Raw genomic sequence first — 16,266 nt, 5'->3', positions numbered from 1 at the left:
TGTGTCCCAGCCTTCCAGAGGTAAGCCCTACTGTACATACTGTTATTGAAAGATAACTAAAGTATGAATAAATGTTACACGCTAATCGTGCGTTAAGAGAATTAGAAGTTATGTACTCACCATAACGTTCCATCTGAGTAGGTGACTTCATTCGGATGCAACCCTAGCTCCTCCTGACTGACCTCAGATTGAGTTTGCCCCAAAATACTGACAACAGTACCCTAAAACAGGATAAATAATGAAGTCACCTACTCAGATGGATGGTGAGTACATAACTAGCTACCTGAATCTTGGGCCATCATGGAAGGATAAAGAATGCTCTTCCTCTAGAAACAACATCCACCTTGTAATGAGAAATAAAAGTATGAATGAAACACGGGACTTAAAGTCTGAGGAGCAGGTCTGCCTGAAGTGTCATATGCCTGCAGAATACAATTAGCAATCCATTTAGATAGAGTGACTTTAGATACTGCTTTACCCAGAGCAAATTTAGCAAAGGAGACAAACAGCTGATCTGATTTCCTGTGGCCAGCTGTTCTGTTAATATAAAAACGTAATTGTCTATGAACATCCAAGGAATGCAATTTGTATTCTCCTTTGTTTGAGTATTTGGGAAAAGCAAATTGATTGACTGGTTAATATTGGATTCAGAAGAGACCTTCGGAAGAAAAGATGGATTGGTCCTGAGGCACACCCTATCAGGGAAGAAAGAAAGGTAAGGCGGCTTGACGCATAGAGCCTGAAGCTCAGACACTCTTCTGGCTGAAGTGATAGCTACCAGAAAGGCAGTCTTCCAGGAAAGATATTTTAAATCACAAAAAGCTGCAGGCTCGAAGGGAGGAGCAGTAAGGGCCTGCAGGACTAACGACAAGTCCACAACCTCCTTGACTGGAGGCCTTAACAAAAACTCCTTTGAGAAATGCTTTGCATAATAGCTGTGTCATGACCAATGTGATAATGCGAGATAGCTGCCAATTGTACCTTAATCGTGGAAGAACTAGCCCCTTGATGAAAGAGGTCTGTTAGAAAATCCAGCACCGCTGACATAGGTGCTGAGAAAGGATCCAAAGTTCTCTGTCCTGCCCATATAGAGAATCTCTTCCATTTACTCCGATAAACCTGTCTGGTGGAAGGTTTATGAGCAGCCACTAGAATGGCCTTGACCGGTGAAGAGATACCGAGTCCTAATTAAGGTTGGAACTGGAGCAGCCAAACTGTCAACTTCAGGGACGGCAGATTGGGAACTGACATTCACAGAGGGTGAGAGAGGAGATCCGAAATTGGAGCTAGAATCCATGGTGGATTGATTTTGTGAGACCATACAAAGGGGAACCAAGGCTGTCGAGGCCAGAATGGGGCAATGAGAATCATTCTGCTCCCCAATCTGTTGGCTTTCTGCAGAAGCCTCTGCATCAGAGGAAGTGGAGTTGAGGGAGAGGCAAAAGATTCGCAACAGGGTTGCCCCACGGCAAAAATCTTCTTCGCTACTTGAAGATTGAGGGACCACTCGTGAGGAGAAAGGATGGTGGATGTTGGACTTTCTGGAAATTGCCCATTCCCAGACTCTCATGGCCTCACAAAGGGGTAAGATCTGGTTCCTCCCTGCTTGTTGATATACCAGACTACCGACATGTTGTCTGTCTGAATATAGTCCCTGAAGGAAGAACGTGGTGAAGTGCTAGGAGCACCGCCCTCATTTCCAGGACATTTATATGCAAAGGCGTCTCTGTGGGATTCCACGTGCCTTGGACAATCTTTCCGGAGAAGAACAAAGAGGAGACCACTGAACTTGAAGGGTCCATTGAAGCGGGCATGAATTAGAAGCGGATAGCTGCCGCCATAGAACCTAGGGCCTGCAGTTGGATATGGTTGCAGGATCGCTGTCACATGACACTTCAGGCTGGCGATACGGTCTGGGGTGAGGAAGGCTCGCATTGATCTGGTGTCTAGTCTTCCTCCTATGAAATCTATAATTTGAGTGGGATTTAGAAAAGATTTCTCCCAGTTGATCGTGATGCCCAGCCTTGGTGCTAGTTGAAGAAAGTAATCTCTGGCTGAGCACAGAAGATGCCTTGATGATGGACCTGTAATCCCTGGAGCCTCAGGTGGGCCCCACCGCTTAGCACTTTGGTAAACACCCTGGGGGCTGAGGTGAGACCAAAGGGGAGGACCCTGAACTGATAATGACTGGCTCCCAGGCGAAGAAACCTCCTGGATCGTCTGTCCATCCGAATGATCCTTGAGGTCTATGGAACACATCCAGTCGTTCTCCCTCAAGAGGAGTATAGATTGCAGGGTGACCATCCGGAACTTTTGCTTGGTTACTGACAGGTTCAACTGGGAAAGGTCTAAGAATTGTCTGTCCCCCGTCTTCTTTGGCACCAAAAAGAACCTGGAGTAAAACCGTAATCCGGCTTGATCTGGGGGCTGGATGGCTCTTTTTCTAGCAGCTGCTCGATTTCAGCTAGTGCCTCCCCTTGGTCGGGTGGAACATCTGGGAGGATTTGGGAATCTTGAATAGGGGTATGAAATATCCTCTGCCCAACTGTCTGTTGTTATGGACTCCCAAGAAGTCAGGTGCATCAACCGCCCGACTGCCTCCAGAGACGGACAGCCGGGCAACCCTTCAGGGCTGCTGCGTGGGTCTCTCAGAGAAGGGTTCTCTGGACCCAAAGTTGCCAGGAGCCCCTGCCTCTGGCACGACGACCTCCCGTCCTCCTCTGCCACGGAAGGACTGGTTATCCGGAGCAGGTTGGGACTGCACTTCCAGAACCACATCTTCTTCTGTCCCTTTTGGTTCTTAGAGAAGGACCTCTGGGGAACAGTCTTGCCAAACAAGGCAGAACCACTCTGCAAAATCACAATGGCGGAGCCAGGCCTGTCGCCTCATGACTAGGCCTGCTCCCTCAGTAGCATGAGACAGTAGCCGCATAGATGTATTGGACACTGATCTGAGAGTAGCCATTCGGTGGAGTAAACCTGTTTATCCTCACTCGAGATGGACTCGGTGGAGATGCAGCGTATTCTTTAATCAGATCCCGCTGCATCCTAATGACATGTGCCATGTAGTTCAGCTCTCAAGGAGGAGGTCGCTGAACTAAAAACGGCTTCCCAATGCGATCCATCGAACGGGACTCCTTGCCGGAGGATGCACGGAGGGACTCTCCTGGGCCAGGCTGCAGCCATCATCATGGCATCTACTGGGGACCCTTACTCCAGTGGGTGCGGTCTGATGGAGGAGAAAGAATTCAATGGTGTCCGGATCCTTCCACGCCCTGATGGAGATAAGATCCAACAGGGAATGCCTCCAAGAACACAGACTCGTCAAGAAGCCTTGGGGCAGACCACCCCGATCCTTAACATCTCCATGATGTCTCCAAATGAAGCCTTCCCTTCATCCAAGTCCGTGTCTTCAGTGGCGGACTCAGGGGAGTCCATGTGCCTCTACTCTTCAGCAGTCGGATGTTCCAAGGGAACCACTTGGGACATCGGCTGGTGGGGGCCTGGCCCAACTGCAATGGAGTGCGGGGATGGAACCGGCAGGGACCGGGGTCCGGATGTCCTCGACAGTGCCCTTTCCATAACGCTGAAAGCAAATCTGCAGATAGCTCGAACCCGTGGTATGGTGGAAGAAAGGGAGGGAGAAAAAGGGGTCAAAGCCCCTCATTTGCATTTGGGCCTGGATGAATTTCCTCATCATCCGGTCCATATCAGTGACCTCCTGTCCTCCTCGGGTCCAGGAGAAGAACTCACAGCAACAGGTTGCTGAGTGGTTGAACCCTGCACAAATGGTACAACCAGATGACAGGTGTTCAACCCCAAGACCAAGACCGAGTGTGGCCATCTGCTGGGGATAGCTTATGGCCACACGCACATTTTGAAAACACAGCCTTATGGGCTTCCGACATAGTAACCCTAAGGCCTAACACACACGCAAAACCCGATAAAATTAAACAAAGAGAGAGGAAAGCCTAAACACACTCAACACTAACTGAAACAAGAAAGAAATTAAAGATTTTGAAAAACTTTTAGTCAAAACTTATCTCTATCTTTAAATCTGAGGTCAGAGCCTAAGCTTCGGATCTGAGGTCGGATCCGATACCCACAGGTTGCAGACGAATGAAGTCTGCCTACTTCAGATCAGCTGTTTAGATTCACATGTAACTGTAAAACCTTTCTCACTGCAATTGTTTGAAACTTCACGAGTTGAAATTAGTGGCTATAACAGGATTAGAACATTGATATATTGTGTGACCTATTTACGCTAGTTTATACTGTGCTTAAATGCTATCTACAATGTATTTCTGGAAGCGGTGATGTACTAGTAATGACTGAAGGCTTGAACTAATTTTAAAGTGTGTTTTGCAAAGTAATTTTGGAAGCGTTGATGTTATAGCAACGACTGAAGGCTTGAATTAGTTAACTGTGTGCCTCCGACTAATGGATCAGTGCTAAATACTACTTTAAGTATTTTGCTTTTGGGTACCCTACCCTTACTACCTTTCTGCCCTATTCCTACGTATTGTGAGTGTCTGCATTTAGCTTAAAAGTCATTGGATTCTCTCAACAACACAGCTATCTGCATTTATTTCCCTCTTCTAAATATCCCTAGTCTTTTTTGCCTATGGTTGCAAATATTTCCTTTCTTTAGCATATGTGCCCTAGAAGCCCCTTAGTGATACAGTTATATTGGCTTTTGCTTCTCTCCACGTAATGTGCACTAAACCTTCTAAACAGTTATAAACTCCTGCTGTGAGAGTAGATGTTTGTACTCGGTAGACTGCCATTTTTACACCCCTACTTATGTTTCCCTGTAATGCTGGCTGACATGTTTTCAATGCAGGTACTAGCCCCAGTGGAAGTGCTCCTGGTGTTTTTACCATGTGCTGGAACACTACTCCCGCTCTTATTCCCCTCACTACTCTTTTGTAATTTCTCCCCCTCCCCCAGTTAATGCACATTATCTATCTGTTGTTTGTTGCAGCTGTCGACAATGTTCTCCCACTGCCCTTTTTTAGGATGTTAAATGTATGTTTCTTTTAAATTTAAAAAAAGAAAAAACATAAAAATCTACCATACTTTTACTACTCTTAATCAGAACAAGATTTCCGATTTGCTCCAGTCAATGTTACCAATTGTATGTATAGCCCATGCCTGCTGCTAGATGATTTGTTGCCAACTTAAGCTACCAATTCTAAATCTGTGCTTACTACTTAGCCTTGGACTAACTTGTATATGGTAGTCCCTGTGGCACCTACATACCATGTGAAATACTGCTGTTTGCGTATACTTATCTGTTGTATATCTTTGTCAAAGCTATTCATTCAATGTATTGTACTGCTTTTTACTGCACTGCCCTAGGTAGTTACAACACATTTTACTACTGCTCACCTACCCACCAACCATACTCTGCAACTGACCTATCCTGCATTCAACTTGAACCTATTTCCCCCCACTTTATAACATTATAGTGTACACCAACATTTTCAGTGACCTAACTCTCACACACTGTACTACCCCTACACCCAACATATTCAAACAGATAAAAACCCTCATATCTAACTCCATAACACCTTGTCTTATCTCTAGTGCTCCAACTGTTTTACCTCCCTTCCTCCCCTAACTCTTACCTGGTCTCATTTTTTTTCAGGTATAGTCAAGCCATCTGTGCATCCCTGCCTCCCACTGGCCCACATTAGCTGGAACTTACCAACGGCCAAGAACCTCTGTGTATACCCCGCTCTACTGTGATACAATCCTAAGTATGTACACCTCACTTGTGTAAGATATTTAACTATCTTGCATTTACCCTTGTGGTGGCTGCATCTCACCTGGTGACCACACCCTGATGTCCTCTCCTTCTTCCTACCAGACTTTCTCTTTCCCCACCTCCCTCTAATCTTTTTTCTCCTCTGTATACAACCACTCCTAAACTGAATTGCCCTCACCTGATTACAAAACACACTCTCTCTCTGTTTCTCTCTAACAAAGCTGCCTCTATTGCCACTACTTTCTTCCCTCCCTATATACTTCTCTCCTGCTGCTTCACTAAAGGTGCCTAACCCATACATTCCTACTCCATCTTCAGCCCAGATACCTCTGTTCTTACCTAATAACCTCCGTCTCTCCTTCTCTCACATCGGTCCTGCTTCCCTGATTGTTTTCTGAGTACTTTCTTGTGGGTGTAGCCCCGCTACGCTCGGGCTCAGTTCGCTCCCCTACCCTACCCCCATTCCCAACCACCCCATGACAATTTCCTTTATACCTATCTATCCCTCCCCTTCCTGTACAACTAGCAAATAAAACTCAAATTCCTTCCGACTACCACTCCCAACAATCTAACCCTGGTAAGCTTATCATCATAAATTCCTCTACATCATAATCTCCTCCCACTTATTTCCTACCTAATACACCCTTCCACTAACATGCAATATCTACTGCTACCATCTATACTACTCCTTTCACTCTAAATCAGCACCTCCTATCATATACACCTCCCTAACCCATACCTATGCTCCCCTACATCTTAATCATACATTTCCCCTACATCTATTTCATCTTTCTATATCTCCCCAAACCTCTTTAATACCCCTACTCCAAGCCTACATAAACTATCCTTGCTACAAATTCTTAAACCTTCAGACAAGGCAAAATCAAAACTACTCAAATTCCACTGAAACCCCACAGCACACCTTCCTCTCATAACCAATCTACTATGTGATGGTGACATCCATCCTAACCCTGGCCCCTCCTCTTCTCTCCCTCCCTTCTCTCCCACCAAAATGTCCCCCTCACTGTCCCCACTGGACTCTAAGACTACCCAGTCACAAAAACCCTCTCCATCCAAATACTTAACTATTTACTTCCTTAACTTCCACAGCCTAAGAAATAAGATCACTGAACTTCACTCATGGATAGCTCATAATACCCCCCACATCCTTTCCCTATCTCAAACTTGGCTTAAGCCTCAAATCTCAAACAATGAAATTCTTCCCCTTGGCTATAACATTTTCCACTCTGATAGACCAACCAAAAAAAAAGGGGGTGGAGTAGCCATCCTTTACTCTAACAACCTTAACCTCTCACAATACCTTTCCCCATCTCCAGACTTCCTCCCTGCAGAGCTCATAATCCTTAACTGTCATCTCAATGCTCACAAAAAAACTTGCAACAGCCGTCATCTACATACCTCCTTGTAACAATCTACCTATTCTTGAAAATATCCTATCCTGGTTTTCTGGCAATATATCTTATGAGACCCTTATACTCAGCAATGTCAGCACAGACTGGTCTAAACTCTCCACTGACTCTCCCCAACATAGTATCCACCTACATGGCTTCCACCAACTTATCTTTTCCCCCACTCACTTCTCCAAGAACTCCACATCCAGCTCCACCATGGACTAGATCCGCACCAATGCCCCCTACCACTATCACAATCCATCCACCCTACCCGACTCTCTCAGTGGCCATCTCCCTACCTCTATCTTAAGGCAAAACTCCCATACCACTATACTCCATCTAATCAAAGACTGTCAAACTATCTAATTTCAACGTATCCCAGTTCAACTCCATCCTCCAAAGTATAGACTGGTCCATTCTTCGACAGCTCCCCCTGAACAATGCAGTGATTACTTTCAATAACATCTTCTTGAGTACATTGGCCTCCCTAGCACCCTTTAGGAAGATCAGAGTTAAATCTAAACATGCCCCATGGCTTACCAAAGAAACTAAGTCCCTTATGAAACAAAGAGATAGTACTTGGAAAGCCTGGACTAAATCACAACAGCCACCTCTCCTCAAAATATAGACAGCTGAGAAACCTAGCCAAAAAAACAAATTATAAATGACAAAAAGACATACTACATCTCCTCTCAGCTCAACAACAAATCAAACCCTCGCAAATATTGGTCAACTATTAACAACATCCTATATCCTGGAAGGCCCTCCACTCCCTCACTCTACCCTAACACATCCCCTGAGGAAACAGCTACCCTCCTAAATAAACACCTTATCTCCTCCATCCAAAATATTGTAATCACCAATTCTAACTCTACTCCTATACCCAACCCTCCAAATCCCCAAAACACACCTTTATTCTCCTTTGAGCCAGTTCCCATAGCTTATATCAAGTCTCTACTGCACAAGCTCAAACCGTGCTCTCCTTCCACAGACAACCTACCTCCCTCCTTTCTGAAACTCGCTGCTGACTCGATTGCCTATCCCATAACCATACTAATAAATAGATCTATTCTCAAATCTACTGTCCCTACTCTATGGAAATCTTTCTATACAATCCCCCTGCATAAAGGTGGGAATTCCACGGACCCTTCCAACTACCAACTCATCGCTTTTCTATCCCCACTCTCCAAACTGCTAGAAAAATGTATTCACACCCAACTTCTCAAACACCTCCTCAACCACAACTTACTTACCCCTACTCAACACAGTTTTCGTCCCCATCATAGCACTACCACTGCACTCCTCTCCTTCACTTACAACATTGCTGAAACCTTAGATAACAATAAACTCATTTCCTGCCTCTTTCTTGACCTTTCCAAAGCTTTTGATACTGTCTCACCCTATTCTACTAGCCAAACTTCACCTACCCCCCCCACTCAACTGTTCTCTAGCTACTTATCTGGCAGAGAACAATCTGTCAAATGGCTCTCATCCTGCTCTCCCTTTCTTCCTATCTCCACTGGGGTACCTCAAGGCTCCATCTTAGGACCCCTAATATTTAACATCTTCACCAACGATCTGCACACCCCTTGTAAAGAATCTTTCCTTATTTAGTATGCTGACGACTCTACACTTGTATCTATTTCTAACAACATCCCTAATCTACACACCCAAACCCAACAAGCTCTACTAACCCCTGAACAATGGCTTTCAGACAACCTACTCATTCTTAACCCAAAAACATCTCTCTTTTTCTTCCCCGCTCTCTCTCTCACCACAAATCCTCCTTTGTCATAACATCTCTAAACACTACAATCCTACCAGATAATCACACCAAACTACTAGGAGTCATTATCAATGATGCACTAAAATTTAACCTTCACATACTTCAATCTAAAACCCACCAAAAACTAGGGCTACTATATCGCAACAAAAAATATCTCACCCCTGACACCAGACTCAGCCTGGGAAAATCACTCCTCCTCCCCACCCTCCTCTATGCAGCTCCAATCCTAACCAACATACAGACCACCACTATGAATAAACTCCAACAAACCTACCATAAAATTGCCAGATTCATCACTAACTCCCCATATAACTCACATCACTGCACAGAATTAGATTACCTACTCTGGCTTGAACTTCCACAACTATTTCCACTCTTATCAATTTCATATGCTTCACTCGATACTCTATAAACCTTCACTCTGTCCATCTTTTTCTTCCCTTATCTCTCTGTACACTCCGCCCCGGTCCCTTCGTACTTCAAATCAACAGCTACTTTATATCTACCAACCAAATAAATCTGTAGGCAAACTACTCTACAAACACTCTATTGCCCATGCTTGGAACAAACTTCCCTTCAACATACGCTCCATCTCTCATACCTCTCATTTCAAAAACGAACTAAAAACCTATCTACTCAACTCCAGAACTTGCCCCAGCCACGACCCTACCTAGTTCCCCTCCTCCCTAATACACCCTTTAAAGCAATGCAAACTTTAGCCCTTCACACCTTATTCAGAATTCTATCAAAAAAAAAGGTATAGCATAATATTTTTTGTATTGTCTACTTACGTGTATTTGATACCTCTATGAATGTAACCCAAGTTTTACTACTATTCTCTATGAACGTAACCCGAGTTTTATTACTATTCTCTACGAATGTAACCCGAGTTTTATTACTATTCTCTACGAATGTAACCCGAGTTTTATTACTATTCTCTATGAATGTAACCCAAGTTTTACTACTATTCTCTACGAACGTAACCAGAGTTTTATTACTATTCTCTCTACCAGAATTGATTTTATGTATTTTTGGAGCTTTTCAAATCGGGTCTCCACTGAAAATGGGCCAAAACCTAGTCGGACTTACCCGGTTAACAAATGTCAATAAATAAATATGTGTAAACAGACATCTACGTAGCACACTATCTTGTGCCACCAATATTAGCCTTTCATCTTTTGGTTTGAATTCACCTCTCATTAACCATGCCTGCGTTCGATCTTGATCAACATGAGGTTCTTCCAGGAGTTTCCTATACTTGCAACTATACTTATCCATTTTCCTCATTTCTTGCCTTCTCATCTGATCCTTCACCTTATAATCTTTCCTTTGTTTTTGGCACATTCAATTGCTGCCTGCTTTTTATCTACTTCTGGTTTGATTTCCACTCCTGCTTGATGCCGATATGCTTCTGCTAGACTATGAAAGGAAGTCATCTTAGATTTATTCTCCTCATGTTTCAATACTTTCACTATGTTTGGGACTTGTGAGGTCAGTAGATATGTATGCAGTCCCACAATTGCAGATCTATACATGAAATCAGTTTCAAGGAGGCCCATACCGCTCCTTTGGAACGGGGAATACATAATCTTGGCATGCACTTTTTTTTATAAATCATTTGGTGAGCATGACGCATCCTTCTTGTTTTCCTGTCTAATCTATCCAGCACCTTTTGGGGCTAGTCAATCACTCCAAAACTGTAAGTTAAGACAGGAAGAGCTAACTGGTTTATAGTTTGAATTTTGTTCCTAGATGTCAATGCTGTTTTCAGAATTAATTTAAGTCTTCTAAAATATTCCTTACTAAGTTTTTTTTGCATTTGTCCATGACTTATTGTTGATCCTTCATCAATTCTGAAACATTTACACACTCCCTCTTGCTCAAGTTTAATGGTTCAGTGAAGATAAACTGATTATGCTCTTTTCTGTGAAGGGATTAAATGCTAGGAATACAGTACGCTATTACAAATTTGTGTGACCTCTGAGTAAGTTATACTAGCTAGACTGCTTGTTTAAATCCATTCACTAAAAAGGGTACAATAAATTCACCTTCACTGACAAACAGGGATTAAAATCACCCACACAGTTGCATAAGAACATATGAATAACACAAGGCAAGTGATCACAGGAGCTATAAGATGTCTAGCCATAAAGTTCTTCCCACCTTTTGCAAGCACTTTACAGAGCACACCTGTCAAATCAAGCACAGCTGTATATAACTCCTGGTATAAATCTGTGCCTGCTCATTCAGTCATCAAGACTAACCTTAAAGGTAGCCAAAGTAGTACTTTTTTTGAGTTGTAGTGTTAACGTATTCTATAGGCTGGGAATATGCCAAGTTAGGTGCCCATCTCTCCAGCAAGTCTTGTTTATTTGTTGGTACAACTTTAAGTCCCTAGTTTGGGTGTTTGCACAGCAACTGGCTTTGCAAAGAAATAAATCAAACAATACTGGGTCTTTCATGGCTCGAAAAGTGACTTCTGAGCAGGCATTATGCTACTAAGTATAAGAATCATGCTAATCTATAGGGACAGTTGAATTTAAAGAATTTTGTAATGTTTCTTTTGACCTCTCCTTCAAGCTGCTTAAGTGTTCAGGTGAGGGTGTGCAATGGGTGCAGCATGAGACCTTCATCTGATATACTTATTATATGGGATCATAATTTACGAGAACTTGATTTTTTTTTTGAAAAATGTAACATCTACAACCACATTCTTGAAATTTAGGTAGGAAATCTCTGACATTTTAAGTTTTAGATACTGAAGTAAAACACCAAGAAAATGGAGAAATTATAACTAACATTTATAAGAAAGTAACATGAAAAAATGAAGTAAAATGCCAAGAGATTGACCAGAGTATAATTAACATTATAAGAAAGCAACAAGAAAAATACATATTTACATCTTCCTAGCATGCACCCTCAACATATTTTTAAAAACATTACTAAAGGGGAAGATGTTGTGAACTTCTAGACTAAAAACAGATGAAGATGTACGTAACACTAATATAGACTCGTTGGTTAATGAATTGGAGGCATGTGGTTATGATAACAAACAACTTAATACAGAGAAAACCTTGCCAATGCAATTCAGAGACGCCCAAACAATTTTTTTCTGATCAACATTCTGATCAACAGCATTTGTCTGACATTAGGATTACACTACATACACAACAGGTGAAATCTATAATAAAATAAATGTTGGCATATATTACAGCTACATGAGCCACTGAAAGGCTTTACTTTTTCATACTCTTCTGGTTACAAGTGCTTCCAAAATTTGAAACAGATACTATGCTTCAAAGAATATAATATGGCAGTAGTTAGATCAAGTGTACAAATAGGTATTTTTTGTTGCACTAAATGTGCTTATTGTAAATACATTAGTAAACATAAGCTCTTTACACATCCTGCAACTGTCAAAATGCTAACATGCAATGGTTTTCTGCTTGCAATTCTATGAATGTGATATATTTAGCCATTTGTGACATCTGCCAAGCTTCTGATATAGGCAAGACCAATCAAAAACTCAAGAAATGCATATGTGATCATTTATTAGATACCAGGAAACAAAGAATGACAAATGCTTTACTTATGCATATCTCAGTTACTGTTCAAACATGCCAATTTAAGTTGATTGTATTAGAACCAATATTAAATGATCAGGGCAGGCCTTTGGTTAACTGCTGTTCCACTTTCTCACAGTTTGTCTTACTCTTCAGTTTTTCCTGTATTAATTCAACACATTTTAAAGAAACTATTTCTTTACTACAAAAAGTAAGCAAATCAATACTGGAAAAGTGCCCCTGCAACAGCGATGCCCTAGACAGACACCTACCTGACCTATGCCTAAGGCCGGCTATGTAAATGATAGAAGACTGAATATGCAGAATATCGTTGGAAATATTTACTGAGAGGAGATAAGTAGCCAGACTTGAATGGCGTTTCAAGCATAAAACCTATAGTTAAACAAATGGACCTGTTTGGCTAATTTTCAAGATTAATCATTAGAATTATATTTTAAAGAAATTTTAATGAATTGACAATTGTATCTGGTAAGCTCAATGGTGCAGTAGTTAACATTGTCACCTCATAGCAAGAGGTTCTCCTGTTCGATTCTCGTTTGGTGTGCCTTCTGTGTGGAGTTTGCATGTCCTCCTTGTATCCGTGTGGGATTCCTCTGAGTGCCCTGGTTTCCTACGTTACACAGACATGCATCTAGAGCATTTCTCTCCAGACCTCCGCTGAAAAAAGGCTCTGTCCTAGTCAGATATTCCCCGTCAACAAATGTTAAATAAAATAAGTAAATATTTACTAAATTTTAGCATGTTATTGTGTTTGTATACCTTTAATTATGTTGAGCTGTGATGATCATGTGATGTGTTATGTATAGTATTTAAGATGAAATTAAAATGCTTGCTATACACCCAACGAAGCGTTTTGCGAAAGCTTACATGCTTGTGTTGTGATTCTGTACTGATTAAAAACATATATTCACCTTATTTGTTATCCTCTGTGTTGAATGAGCTGAATTTGTCTTTGGAGTCACAGTAGTACCTGATCATTTTGTATTTGACTCAGGAATACAGCAAAGTTTACCCTTGTAAATGAAGGATGTACATTAATCCAATACCAGCATTAAGATGCACAGCAAAGCATAATCTTTGCAAACAAAAATGAAGGTCAGCCCACAAAAAGACCCTGTGGTTGTGAAAAGCTTAACTGATGGGGAAATGCTACTGTACCCTTAAGCACTAAAACCTGCTTGCCAACAAAATTAGCTTAATAGGAGAAAGCACGTCAGAAGCCCTTATTAGTTTAAAAAGGAACAAAGATGAATTCTCCAAAATTCAGTTACTAACCCAAGAAAGAGCTCTGCAAGAGATATTAAACACAAATATTTTCTCATGAATGTACACCCTTGAATTGAACACGTAACACAGTTAAGAGTTGTGGTATGGAAAACTGAAAAAAATGGCAAGTGTGCTCCTGAAACACAATCATTAAAAGGTAATAAAGGTTGTTGGAAGGTTATAGTGAAATCTGACTATGGCCTTCAGATTACAGAGGTAAAGTAGAACAGAATTCCAAACAACTGACCACAGCCTCTTAATTTTACAGCTAAAATGGATTAATGCAGTAGAGCAAAACTGTCTAATGCAGCAGTCTCCATAGTCCAGAAAAGAAAAGTACAGTTGTGTATACTTACCATAAATGTAGGTGTTCGAGTGTATTCACTGCTGCAGTCATCACACTTGGGTTATCTGCCTGCAGGTAGCCCTCAGTCGGCCTGAATACCAGAGACTTAGTATTTCTGCATCGGATGCTGTTGCTCCAGGACTGACGTCAGGTCATCAGGAGTATAAAAACAGGCAGCCGATGCCCTTACATCGTTTTTTCTTGCCCCAAATGTCAGGAGCCCCCAAATAGGGAGCTAAGTTATGGTGGGGAAAACACCACCAGTGAAAAGTAAATACCAATACCAATAGTAATAGCCATAGAGGAGAGAGAGTGAAATATAGAAAAAACAAGGGGCTGGAGGGAATACACTCGAACATCTACATTTATGGTAAGTGTACACAACTGTACTATGTTCTTTGTGTTTCACTGTTGCAGTCTTCACACTTGGGTGGATTCCCAAAACTGAGGAAGGCTGGAGGCAGTCAAGAAGAGTTAGGGCTGGCTAGTAGGCCTCGCAAGACTGCTGTAGCAAAACCTGCCTTGGATTTGGAAAAGATAGGTGGGTGGTAATGCTTGGTGAAGGTGTGTACAGAACTCCAGGTAGCAGCCTCCAGGATGTCCCTGGTAGGGACTCCCCTGAGAAATGCTGTAGAGGTAGATGTAGCCCTAGTGGAATGTGTTCTGACCCCCTGAGGGGTTGGCTTTCCATGGTGCTTGTAGCAAAAATGGATGCAGTGTGCTATCCATTTGGAAATGGTTTGTTTTGAAATGGCCTTGCCCTCTGCCCCTGTTGCAAAGCTGACTAGTAACTGGTCAGATTTTCTGAAGGGCTTAGTCCTGTCAAGGTAGAATCTGAGCTGTCTGTGCATGTCCAAAGAGTGCAGGATCCTTTCCCTTTATTTTTGAGGATTGGGGAAAAAAGTTGGCAAATGGATGGATTGGTTGAGAGCCACACTGGACACCACTTTAGGCATAAAGGAAAGGTCGGCCCCGAGGAAAACTCTGTCAGCATGGAAAATAATGAAGGGTTCCACAGCCATCAGTGCTTGTAGCTCAGACACTCTTCTAGCATGAAGTGATGGCTAGAAGCAAGGCTGTTTTCCAAGAGAGGAATTTTAACTCTGCTAAAGCAGCCGGTTCAAAGAGGGGAAGCGTATGCTTTTCCAGTACAAAGTTAAGGTCCCAAGCAGGGGTGGGTGCTCTCCTTGGTGGCCTTAAGTTGTTTGCCCCTCTCAGGAACTGTTTGATGAGAGGGTGAGAGAATAGGGGTGGCTCAGTGTTGTAATGAGCAGAGAAGGCAGAGGCGTGGATCTTAATGGAGGAGAAGGATAGGCCTCTGTGGAGTAGTTCAGCTAGGTAATCCAGGATAAGGAGTAAGGAGGGCAGTGCTATGTCCTTTCCTTTAGACTGAATCCAGAAACAATACCTTTTCCACTTATCAGCATAGGATTTCCTTGTACTGGGCCTTCTGGCTTCCAGGATAACATCCAGCACCTGTTTGCTTAGGATTGCTGGTGAAGAATTCAAGGAATAAGCCAGGCTGCAAGATTTAGGGTTTGCAACTCTGGATGCAAAATCTGTCCCTCCTGCTGAGAGAGTAGGGTTGGGGTCTGGTGTAGGTGCCAAGGTGGCACAGTTGTCAGGCTGGGCAGGAGTGGGTACCAGTGCTGGCATGGCCAGTCCAGGGCAATCAGAATTGTCATTGGCCTGTCTTGTTTTATCTTGAGTAATACACTTGTGACAAGGGGCAAAGGGGGAAAGGCATAGACTGAGAGCTTTTACCATAGAAAGGATAGGGCATCCACTTTCTTGGCTCTGTTGTCAGGATTCCTGGTGCAGTATTTGCTGAGCTGGTGGTTGTAGGGGGAGGCAAAGAGATCCACCTCTGGGGTCCCCCATTTCTGAATCAGAAGGTTGAAGGTGCTGGGCTCCAATTTCCACTTGTGTGGGTCTAGGAGATTTCTGCTTGCTGTCTGCCAGTGAGTTTTGTTTCCTGGCAGGAAATGCGCTTGTAGATGGACTTGGATGTCCAAGACCATGTTCCACAGGGCCATGGCTAACCAGCAGAGTGGGTAGGAATGGATTCCCCCCTGCTTGTTGCTGTACCACATAACTGTGGT

The 16,266-nt window shown here is 42.7% G+C and overlaps 1 protein-coding gene across 5 annotated transcripts in view; it reads right to left on the bottom strand.

The window, feature by feature from the left end:
* Positions 1-16,266, bottom strand: part of P4HA2 (prolyl 4-hydroxylase subunit alpha 2) — a 1,028,898-nt gene that overhangs the window by 557,692 nt on the left and 454,940 nt on the right. The gene's annotated exons all lie outside the window — the stretch shown is intronic.

Source organism: Protopterus annectens, chromosome 4.part0 (genome assembly GCF_019279795.1).
Source record: "Protopterus annectens isolate FY-2018-M chromosome 4.part0, PAN1.0, whole genome shotgun sequence".
In the NCBI taxonomy this organism is placed as follows: domain Eukaryota; kingdom Metazoa; phylum Chordata; order Ceratodontiformes; family Protopteridae; genus Protopterus; species Protopterus annectens.
The sequence above is the reverse complement of the archived record's forward strand: the minus strand, read 5'-3'. Positions and strand labels throughout refer to the sequence as shown.